A 12,835-nucleotide genomic window follows, 5' to 3' on the forward strand; every position below is an offset into this window, starting at 1 on the left:
CAAAAAAAAATTACAAAGCAGCTGGAAGCAGAGTTTCAGCCCAACCCAACCCAAAGCAAACTTTTTCCATGTTAAAACCTTTTATTTGGAAAGAAGACACCAATACAAAGAAAATGTGTTCTGCATAGCCACATTTTTATTTTAGCACCATTGACAGCAAAACGGATTATTTTATTCACCAGTGTTAGTGCTGTTGGGCACAAACATGCAGCTCAGGCTACAGACTACATTTGTGTTTTATTCGAGGCAAGTGCAGGTGAGATGCACCAGACAAGCTTTTCAGCCATTTCTCATGTATTGCACTCCCTCACTCTGCAAACAGCTTCACTTTGTACAATATCCTAACAGCAGAATAACAGGTTTGAGGGATCAGCAAGAGAAACAAATTCTTGAGGTGAAAGTGCCTCACTGAATATGTCGTATCTTCAACTGTGCTGCCAAAAAAGGCACATAAAGTAGTTCCACATTGAATATATAAGGAAACTCTACATAGTATAGGAGATACAGGAGATCCCAATTTTATCTCAGTGCCTAAGCATCATCCCAGATACATGTCAAAATGGACAGTTCTAGAGATTAAAACTACCCTTGATTTCTTTAAGTGCAGTGTAAATTAAAGAGCGTATTTTCCTGTGCAACTGTTCTGGGATGGTTTCATGGATGTAGAAATTCCTGTTGTCTTAAAATGCATGAAGTAATGGAACAAACTGGAGCACAACCTGGCAAGGAGGAAAACTGGGCTTATCTTTATGAGAGCTGCTGCTGAAAGAAAAGTGTGCAATCTGCTCTGCTCCTCACAAAGCAGGGAATTGTTCATGAGATCTTAAGTCATGAGTAGATAACATCCCCAAAATTGCAGGATGGTTGGAAAAACCAGAGGACAAGCAATGCAAGCATTTCACGCACAATTGCCATAATTGCTTTCTTCAACCCAAAAGGATCAGGCTAATCTTGTTCAGGCTAAGCTGCAAACAGCCCCCTTGATCCACACCCCTATGCAGTAAATTAGAGACCCGAGAGATTGCACTCATTGAAATGGATCTCTTCCCAGAAGAATGTGAGCAAGATAGCGATTACACTTAAAAACACCTGGAAATTGGGTTGCAGCACAGCATTCACGACAGAAATTAATCACAATTTATTGTCTTGCAGTTTCTACATCTCTCTTTCACCCTTGAGATGTAGCTTGCCCGAGGGAAGAGGCATCTCTGCAACCTTCTACCAGAATTCAGGAAAGAAAGCAGTCACTGGCTCCTCTCCAAATTTTCCATTGCACAAGGGATGTGATCCTTGCTGTTGCAACCCTATTCTCACCACTTGGCTTGCTAGGTGTTGGAAAACCCCAGCTGAGCACAGTTTGGGGGCTTGGGTAGCAGTGCATAGTTCTAGGCTCTCAGAAGGCTTTTCCAGGCCTTCTTATTTGGGCAGGTATTAACCATGGAAACATGCCAACCCAAGCACTTACAGCCTGAAGTACTACGCAGATTAGCAAAACCCTACATTTACATGAGGGCTGTGTTAGCATAAGTACTGCATCTTCAGATATGTTGTTATTCCATACAAAAAAGGATGTTTTGGTGTAAACTGAAGAAAGAGTAAAAAACCAAAGCCTGCATACTCCAGTACCTTTAACAAATAAAAGGGTGTCTGCAGTAGCAACACCAGGGTGGCAGAGAGGGTAAACTGATGCTATTTGATTAGAAAGCATCTGGAGCAGTGTATTCCAGACGGGATGGATGTTGAATATAAACACAAATAGAAACCATGTTTCGCATTAGTTGGAGGTTCGGGGGTTTTAACTGTACAACCAGAGCCTCTAAGTTTCAGTTTCTCCTGATACTGTGGAAGCTTTGTAGTGTCTCTCAGCTTCATGGCATTTTTACTGCAGAGGCTTTGCTTGGTAGCTGTCCCTCACAGCAAAAGCGCTAACTACTGACGCTGCTCTTAGCCACTATAGTGACCCAGTGAGATCAACTCATATGCTTAACAAAATGATAAAGAACAATTTTGGACACAAGTAAAAAGGAAGACAGCAGACAAAGCTCATAATTTATGTTTTCTCATATTCCTTAATGAGATTTACATGTTAATTTAGTCTTAATATTACTCTCTAGAATTTAGACTCTTCAAAATATCTTCCCCTTTCACCTATTCTCTTGTTTGGTATGGTTATTTAGTTGTTTTGTTTGCTTGTTTTTAAAATAGTATCTTTTTATTTATTTAGGAGGGCAGTGAGCAGCAGCAAACACCAAGTTAAAGCCCTATTAATGTCTTTGTTTTCTTCTGTTTCTTTTACAAATTGTGATCTTCAGTGTTTCGACCATTCTTCTTAGAAGTTTTGTGTGTACAAGGATTAAATTCTCAGGAAGTTTATCATCAGTCTCTAGTGGTACTTGTGTGATAATTAATTAGTACTGACCCAACAGTACTCTTAACTGCAATTAACATTCATACAGATCAACAGCTTTAGTAAATGACGGGATTTTCCCAGGCTTGTTTCTCTGTAGCTTGTTCTGGGGTGGGAGTCAATAGCTCTGAATGAGCTGTTACCACTCAGGAAAGGGATGAGAGGGTCACTGCGGATAGTTCTGGGAAGCCATCTCCTGAGTGCTCAGAGGGAGAACACCACTCCAACCATAGCACTCGGAATGCTATTAGGAAAGAGACCAGTCTGACAAATCTCATTATGACACATTCCTGAATGCCAGAAATCCCACATCAAAATGGGTAAGTAGAAGCAGAGAAAGCACAAAGTAAAGCAGAAAAGAAAGCATTTTTAGAACTTGTGTACAGCAGTTTCAATGTACCAAAACCAGAACATGGTATTTCAACATTTAAACAGAGAGGAAAAGTCTTTATGAAGTACAGATCTAGAAAATCATGAAATATGTGGAGAAGGTTGAATGGGTAACAAGCATTCAGTACTTTGTATCAGCTAAGAGCTAGGGAAAACTTCTACAAGATGTTAGACTGCAGGACTTTTTTACATCAGAATATTCTGTAATGTTTTGCCTCTGGATGCTGTGGAGCACAAAATTACAAGGCAGCATAGAGGCATTAGGTGAATTCATAGAGGATAGGTCAACAGATCATGGCAGGTTCAGAAACATCCCTCTTTTGATTTCCCACGTTTAGAAAGAACTGCTGGGAAGCAGTCATTCCATAGCACTTGTTTCTTAAACTCCCCCATAACATCTGCTCCTGAGCACTGCTGCACAGTTTTTGGCTGGATGGACTTGAACTGAGTCAGGTCTTCGTATGTTCAAAGGCAGTCTGTGTGCACAGTGTAACACTGCAAAATGCATTAGTAATAGCAGAGATTTAAAAGTTCAGACATATTTGTAATGTTCCATCAGTTTCAGACTCTGCAACACTTTTGTGTGGCTGTTTTGAATTTATCTGCCAAAACCCCACTCATGGAATAAGGAGGACAAGGAGAAAAGTTTGCAAGATAGACCCCCTGAATTTATCTTTCAGGACACAGGATTTGCCTCTAACAAAATTACATACTCTGCTATAGGATAGTAGAGACCTGAACTCCTAAGTCAGCTGAAACCCCTTGTACAGAGTGTTTCAGGAAACAGAATTTAGATTCCACCAAAATATCTTAGCCTCATACCTCTTCTTTTGTTTGGTCTGGCCATTTAGCTGTTTTCTTTCTTTTGTTTCTATGTCTCATGTTTGTTTTGTTTTTAATAAGGGAGCAGTGAGCAATAAAGAACACTTATATTTCTAATAAACAAAGTATGAGGACTTTCTTGTCTTCTCTCTTTTAATTCTCTTTGTTTTAAATACAAATGACACTTGTTTGGGTACTTTATCCCTACACATCTCTCTTGAACTATTCCCCAGAAGGTCCTGCTGTCAGGCTGTCTTGGGGGTGTCACCTACAGGCAAGTTCAGATATGTGACGGGTTCTGCTCCCCCACTTTTAGGTCAAAGTTGTACACCATTCCCACAAGAGATCTGTTTTAATAGAAAATATAAGTTACTTCTAAAGATTAGCCACAGAAATAAGGAATCAAGCAGACCTCACCAGACAACATAATAACATATTTAATATTCATGCCCATGTAATGAGCAAAAATGCATTAAACCCCAAATATATAATTTTGTTTATATTTTATGGTGTGTATCATACAGCCTTAGAGGATCATATAGCATATTCTAGAGAAAACACTTCAGGCTACATCTCCACAAGTTAATTAAGTGGGGCCAACTCACACTAAACAGGTACTGGCACATGATGGTACTCTTTTTATGTTAGCTCAGAAGTGGTGTTGTTCAGAACTCACTATCACAGGCTGGGGAGCATTCCCCATGGCAATTTTGCATGCAGACATGCTATTTTGATAGGAAGAAAATGCAGTTGTGTGGCCATCAGCTATGCTCTATCAGATGGCCTTAGGGCTAAGAAACTCTCCTTGTTGCTCTTTATTGGTTTTCATAATTTGTTTCAATTACAAATATTGCTCTGAAGCAGTAGGAGACTCTGAAAGGAAGAGTCTCTCAAGGGTACTCACAGAAGGTTCATGTCTGAGTGAAACTCATTAAAAAGGTCTTATGATTATTGCAAATAGAAGTGATTTAGAGGCTGCAGAATTTGTGTTCTCTGGCTTCTGATTTCCCTTTTCTTCCCTTCTTGATCATGCTTTCCTGTCAAAGCAGTTAGCAAAACAGAGGTAACTCTGGCAGCAGCCATACATCTCACGAGGTGAACTTCTACAGGCTAACCAATTGCACAGGAAGAATCTGCCACTGATGTGTTAAAGGGACCCAGTTTTGAACCATGACACACCTAAAGTGGTAGCTCAGCCCCCTGCGCCTGGTTCTGTGCATGTTTGGGTACCCATATACCCATTTCAACAGAGAGAAGGAGATAAGCTTGGAGGAATATGTGTGTCCCTGCAACTCTGACCAGGTGTGCTCCACTGGCAGATCAAAGCTGTGTGTTCAGGCTGCAGCAGACAAGGGGTCTGTTCCTGCTGCTTCTCCCTGCTTGGCAGCAGCAGCCTACCCCTGACCTGACTCCCTGTGCTTTAAGCAAGCACCAAACTGCAACGCAACCATTGCCAGGCAGCAGCTTCCAGTCCTGTAGCACTTGAGGATGGCCTGGATTATCAGTAGAAGCACCACTAGAAGTACAGCATGGGAGCACACACAAGCAGAGAGACCCAAAAAGAGGTAGATCTGGGTTTTTCTCCTGGCCCAATGCTTGAGCTGCTGCTGCTGCTGCTAGGAGGATGAACCCCCCGACTGCAGCCCTTCAGTGCTTCATTTATGTTGGTCTTCAGATCAGCAGTGATCTCTTACCATACACATTTCCTAACAGTGGATTGAGCCATTACAGTACTCCTAAGTCATATTCTTCCACAATTTACGTTGAAGCTAAGGCCAAGCCAAAATACTCAGAATGACTATGGAAATTTATCTGTGGCAGACCTTTTGCAACACTATTAGTCACTATTATAGCATAGTATGCTATGCTATAATAGTTATCAACACTGCTTTTATTTCCTCTTCACTTGAGATTTTCTTTTCTGGTGTCTAGATCTGAAGAACTTTATTCACAAGTTTATAGCACTTAAGTGTTTTTTTGAGAAATTGGAACTGTATTGGATAAAATTAAACCTTGGACATATCTCCCTTACTGATACAGTTACAATAGCCTAGCCATGTAAGTGATAGCAACTAGAAAAATAAATGATGAGTGGGCTGAGAAAGTGAAATAACTATGGACAAATTGTCACCAGAACCCTAAAACTGGAAGAATTAAATAAAAAGGAAACCTGCTTCAGTAGAAATTGCAGAGCATATTTATTTGTTGCACATCTGAATTATTTCTCATAGGGCATAATCAAGCCAGTTCCTGCTCAAAAGACAATTAAGAATGGAGGAGAATAGATCAACAGATGATTGCAACATTAATTATGTAGAATTCTTCCTCAAAGCACTACGGTGAGTATTTGGGTCCTAATACCTAATACCCTAATCTAATGGAAGCTTTGCTTCTCCATCTTCTATAAAATAGTATTTGATTCCTTGAAATAGTCATCAAGAGTTGAACACAAAAAGCCACAGCTGGAGCTGCTCCAACATACAGAGTGTTCAGTTACTGAAACCTTACACTTCATTCTTAGTTTGCATTCTGTACTCTGAGCAGGAAACATGGGATTTCACTTCAGTGTCTTGTCTCTTTTGATGGATTCACCCTCATGCCAATAGCAGATTCAGTGCCTTAAACACAAGTGAGTGTGTCCTCTAATCTACTGCCAGAGCACAGAATGTCCAGATTATAATTAAGCCCTGACCACTTGGTATTTACTTTCATTACACTAATACTGTGAGGCCCCAGTAAGATTGAAGCCAATTGTGTTATGTGATGTGCACCCTCACAGCCACTGCCTGAGAGACCTCACAGAACAGGGTGAGAGAAAGAATTATTTCCCACAGCAGCAAAAAGAGCCTTCATTTTGTTGCTGTTCTCCCCAAGGCATTAACCCCAAGAGAGAAGAGGAATAAACCTGTCTCAAATGAGTCATCTGTGCAGAAGAAAACATAAAAATATTCTCTTATCTCCTGTTTTATCTTTCCTTTGCACATTGCTGCTTCTTTCCCAACCAGAATAAAAACAACCTAAGAGTGAAGTCAGCCCTGGGCAAGGACGTTGTAGTGTCTGGAGCACCAGAAGCAGTGGAAGCAGGCAGGAGTCTCACTCTGTGCTCTGGCTCCTGTACTCAGAGCAAGCACTTGGCAAAGGTGAGGAGAAGGATTACATCTGTCAGAAAAACTTTTATGGGACCCAACTCTTCCAGGAATTGTTTAAAATCCACATAATGCTTCTGAGTGTTAATGTCTGTATTGGGACGTTTGCATTAGCAGATAAATGTGCAAGAACACGTTTCCAGACATCTGCCTAGTGATCACATATCTGAGCAGTTTGCTGAAACTTGGTCTAAGGTCCGTGAGGTCCTTGGGCTCCTGAAATTATTTCCAAGGTTTGTAATAAATTGTGCTGCTGAAGTGTACCATGGTTAAGCAATTCTTGCATGATAGAAACAATATGTGGTGCACTGCACTAAAACCAATCAGTGTTCTTTTAACTTTCCAGCCTTCAAAAGCTTTCTGAAGGGAACACAGACACACAGAAGAATTTCATATGTATGTGAAAAAAAGAAGAAAACTTTTGTGATGATACCCCCAAATTATCACCCCCTCAGTACAAGACAAAGGGATGATATTGCTGATCATTGTGCATTTTATTAGTAAGAAGTGAGGAACAACAGTGTAGTTTTTAAGGTAAAGGTAGTCTCTAGATTTCTACAGAACCCTGGTTGAATTGTTTACATCCCTCCAGCTAGGTCCATGATTTTTTAGCCATGTCAGAGGAGGGAGGACTTGGAGTGTGCAAAGGCACAGGTTTAAGTGGTGGTGATATCTTGGAAGAAGGGATTCACCTTCAGGCACAAAAGGCATCGCAGTATTGTTGAGTTTCCCTTCCTGGATTGCAGGATTGCATCAGAGTGTGAATCAACAAAGTGGTGTGGGCTCTCAGGATCTTGGGCTTGAATGGGAATGCAAGGCATGAGCTAATGTACACCTTGTGTCTTTCCCTTCTTTCAGGCAGGGAAAACAGTGGTCCAATGCTGCAGGTAGGTACTGCGAAGATAAATGTCACAGAAATGTCACAGATACTACTGTCATGGGTATAGATTCAGGGCACAGACTCAGCTTGTTCAGTTCTCTAACAATATTATTGTTGTTGTTATTATTATTATTAAAATTATTAAATTCCCAAATGATAATATATTATCAGGCTACACACACACTGTACACACTTTGTATGACTAAAGCAATTGAGACACATAAAAAGACCTTGAATTTGTTGAAAATAGGCAAATGAGGAGCATCCCATCCCAGACTCAGGAGCTAGCAGAGGGTATGTGCTGCAGTCATTTACTGTGAAATTCAGCTTTGTTTTGCTTAAGAGTCCACAAAGTTTGTGATAAATTAACTTATGCTGGAGCAGCCACAGCAGGCTGGCAGAAGTACCCAGAACTGAGCATGATTTTTATTGCTCAGTTACCTGTACTCTTAAAAAATTTTTGTAACCATGAATCTGTGTAAATTCTGTGTCATGTTTTACACTGTGTTTCTCGGCTTAATGAAATGTAAAAGGAAAGCTATAGGAAGAAATAGGAGGGTGCCTACTTACAGCATATAAAGGCAGGTCTATAAAACATGTTACACAGTTAAAAAGTTACATGCAATGCAATTTTAAGATTGTATTTGCCGGGTATGTTCATGGTATGGCTTGTGTTCTATCAAGTCATTTGTACTGTCTTTGTTCAAAAAGTATTAACTAGTTTTCTAAAATTAAAAAAAAGGCAAAACAAAAAACGCCTCAGTCCTGGTTAGAAATCAGGCATCACTTTGGTATGTCTTTGACTTTGTCACATGTAAAGACAACTGAAAGAATTGGTTCTGTGGGGCTGATGATTAGGAAGACCTCTGATAGATTATATCTTTACTGTAAATCTGCTCCACATGTATTATGGAAAAGAAGGGGGAATTCACTCTCCCAAATCCCCCATCTCCCATTCAAGTCCTTTTACTGCGGGACTGCTGGACATGGGCAGGACCTGTCTGCTTCCTGGCTGTGATTCAGGGGACAGTTAAGCAAGGGACAGCTCTGGCTATTCCTGCTCACCCACACCAGTAAGACGCAAAGGCTGGAGAAGCCCAGTTTTGTGCATCTCCCTCGTTCTCACCTGTGAGGCAGGCTCTGAGAACTCTCATGACCTCGGGGATGACTGCAGACACAGGAGGGCTGGGTCCCAGACATGGTGAATACACCAAAGTGCTGATATCTAAAAGGCCTGTTAGGCACTGAAGACTTTGTGAATAAGACTCAGCACTGACACCATCACAGATCCGTCAGTCTTCATCTGAGAGCCTTCCTAAGTGTGACTCATCTTTACTGAGACTTGTTTGCTGCTCAAAAGTTCAATTCAATACAACACATCTAATTGTTTGCAAGATGGAAGCCTTCCCATTTGTCTGCAGTCTGCTCTGAGGACAACCACATTGATTTTTCTTGCATTTTTATAATTTGGAATACACTGTATTTAAATGGGGGTTGGGGGCAAGGTAAGGAGAGCAGGTGGAGAAAGAGAGAAAGACTGTGTGCATATGTGCTTATCTGTATTTATCAGATTAAATAAACCTATTTTAATAGGTTGATAAGAGAAGGATAATTCAGTTTGGTGCTGGATTTTAATGTAAGAAAAAACTGCAAGATGTTGCCAAGATAATGGCATTGGTTAGAGAGAGGAACCTTTTGCCATCGGTGTAATTCAGAGTCCTGACTGAATCCTAAGGCTCCAGAGACAGATTTGCAGTTCTGGAGATAGAAACAACTGTCAGTGGGAGAAAAGAAAGGAAGCAAAGGAAATGCAGAGGCATCTCCTGGCATGCTTAGTGCATGCAGAGCTCATATGTGATTTTATCAGCATTGCTGTCTGGTCTTGCAAGAAACATCTTGAAACAGAACAATGAAGGAGTACTGTACACACGGTGGTGTGGAGTGAAAAGTGAGGGAGCTTCATCTGAAGGCATCAGAGAAGTCAGTCAGTGCAAAAGCAGAGGTGAAAGGCTCACTGGTCAGCTCTGATTTAGAAGGAAATTAGTGCAAATTACACAAGTGTTTTAAATAAAGTTTAATGGGGGAAGAAATTACTGGATTGCATTCTGGTTTTTTGTAAACAGAAGGAAAGGTGACCAAAATGGATTAGATATTCGAGTATGAAGATCCCGGATAAACTAACTCAGCTTTGGCCCTTCAGGCTTTCTCAAATGGCATGAGAGGATATCTAGCACAAAAACATGCTGAGAAAGGTTCACATTCCTGATACATAGTGACTCATGCACTTCCAAAACAGTGTTATAACAAGCTGCTGTCCAAATTTCCTGCTGTATTACATGTAATGCATGTTCAGTGGTACTGCTGGCACATTTCCCTCTGAGTTTGTATAGAACCACTGCCACAGTTCAGAGTCAGGAGACCACTGTGCAGCCAGTGCTTCTGTCTTTGCATACAAATGTGAAACAAATGTCCCAGTTCCATGTAGTTCTCAGGATCCATTTACAGATGGCAGAGTCTAATTAATCTCTGACACAGGAACTGTGTACAAAGATGGACGCCCACCTTCTACATTTCTGTGCCCTTCCATCTGGTGACAACAACTTTCGGTTGGATTAACATTCATCTGTGGGAAGAAGTTAGGGAAGGTGAATGGGAAGTAGGAAGGGAACATTACTTCATATAGTTTTTGTTTCAGTACCTAATGCACAGTGCATGTCCTTTCCCATGGACCCTCCTTGCATTGTGTATTTGACAAACTCTTACTAAGCACAGGAAACCCTGTGGAGAGGTAAGAAGGAGAGTTTCAGAGGAGAGAATGGTAAGTTCTGGCCTTAACCATATTGATATGAAGGCATTCAGTGATGCCAGTGATGTCTAGTCCATAAAGCCTGGGGTAATCCTCCTCCATGGTGATTTCTCTCTGTTCTCTTTTTTGTATTCTGGGCCTTACTGTGAATTCTGTGAATTCTTTCTGCTGAAGAGAGGCCTTTCAGCCTTTGAGAAATCTTGACCTATGTAGGCGTTTACTGCAGCTTGTAAATGGACTAGAAGAAAGGGCCATAATAATGAACAATTAACAATTTTGAAAATGCAAAAAGTAAGAACCCTGAATACTGTAACAGGAGTCTTCTCTAATCTTTAGATGCCATTAAAAAAAATGTAAAGCAAAAGCTTTTTTTGTTTTTCTTTCCTTTTAATGTACTGATGGACCCCTTGAACAAATGACATCATGAGGCTTTTTGTGCTTTTGTAGTCAAACTTTTGCCCTCTGTAAATGCCAGTGTTTCATACCATGCAGAAATCTGGAAATAAAGAATTCTATCCTAAAGGCAATTTATTTGAATTGATAGTCTGGCTTGAGTCAAGTTTGAATTTCTCCCAGAGCACATTACCATCTCCTGAAAAAGAGTGAGTTTTTCAAGGTTAGGTGTTGCCTATTGTATGCTTGAAAACCACCCTTGTAGATTTGCATTGAAGAAAGATGGTATTTGAATCTGGTGGAATGCTTTACATATTCATAATGCCTGAAGGCTGGAAACTTTTTATCACCAGAGGAGTAGCAGAGATGACAGCAAAGATACAGTTTCAGTCAATGGAAATGAGATAAAAGCAGTTGTTGAGACCCAAATTTTCTTTAAAATGCTTCCCCCACTGCCCCCATCCCTCTTCCCATTTTTTTTTTTCTTTTTTTCTTTTTTTTTTTTTTTGATCCTTGCATGTGAAAGTCTGGATGTCTTTTGTAGAGATGTACTGATCTGCAGGATATGTTGTACTGGATCCCAAGGACAACTTCAATAAATCGGATTTGATCCCAATAGGGACCAAATCCTATTTATCCCTGAATGGACTTCAGATGTAAATATGGAAAACAACTTTTCATGGCTATAAGGAGAGAAGAGTCACATGCCATGTCCTTGCAGCTCTGACTAAGGTAACTCCCTGCAGCATTACATACAGTGTTTCCTTTTCTACAGCATTCTTACTGGCTAGGTCAGAAGTCATTTTTGGCAACGATGGTTTCCACAGATCTTACCCTTGGAGATACAACTCTCCCTCCATTAACCTATCCTGAATGGCAGGGCAGTAAAAATTAGGCAGAGTACTGAAGAGGAACCTAAATCTGTTGTCTTTTTTAATCTAGAGCTAAGTCCAAGACAACCAGATGACAATCTGGTTTAGTCCTGTCTTGAATGATCCATGTAACTTCTTACAACTGTTATTTTTTTTTCTTTTTTGCAATGACCTTTCTATAACACCACCCTTAAAAATCTAGTATTGATCAGACAGATTAAGTTGCAAATAGAAAGATGAAGGAAGGACCCAGTTGGGGGGGGGGGGGGGGTTGTACTAGTTTTCTGTGTAAAACTGCTTGTTTTCTGTTTCTGCAGAAACAGGATCCATAAGGTTTATGGATGTCTGGAGATCTCTGGGTGTGTGCAGCTATACTCCGATGCACACAATAACTAGAAAAATTGCTGTTGCAGCCTTGGAAAAGATGATTTTCTTCGCAATTACAATTAATTTAAACAACTGCAAGACACAAACCTGAGATCACAGCTGACAACACAGCAAATAATTAGGGATGCTCTACCTTCTGGGACATATTCATGAGTCATATTAAATAGTTATGCACTCACATTACATAAGAATAGTTGTGTACTCCATTACATGACACTAAAAAACCCAAACAGACAAATAACAAAACAGAGAATAATGCAATGTGCAAATATCTTCGAAAGAAAAAGAAATAGAATAGAATAAAGAGTGCTATAAAAAGTGGTAAAACTGTTGCCAGAGATCTTGTAGCCTTTTGCACAGGTTTACAATTGTGTTTGATCCTCTTTCTTTGGTTTCTCATGGGACCTTTGTCCGGCTTTGTCGTTCTTTATTATGAGACTGACATCAGTCAGCTGGTTTGTAGCCAGTTGCACTAATAATAAACTGGCAGGGAGCTCAGAAATTACTGGAACTATTTGGTCATCTTGAAACTGAAAATGAAGGACTACTCCAAAATTCTTGAAGGCAAAAAACCCCGCTCCTAAATGCCTTTTCTATAATAACTAAATCACAGCATAAAATGTCTAAAAAGTTCAAATCGTTTCAGTTTATTTAGTGCTATGTTGGCCTTAAAAGTTGTAAGGACTTCCAGCCAACAGAACCCATCTCCTCCAAGAGGGATTCATTTAATAT

This window comes from Zonotrichia albicollis, chromosome Z (assembly GCF_047830755.1).
Source record: "Zonotrichia albicollis isolate bZonAlb1 chromosome Z, bZonAlb1.hap1, whole genome shotgun sequence".
NCBI lineage: Eukaryota > Metazoa > Chordata > Aves > Passeriformes > Passerellidae > Zonotrichia > Zonotrichia albicollis.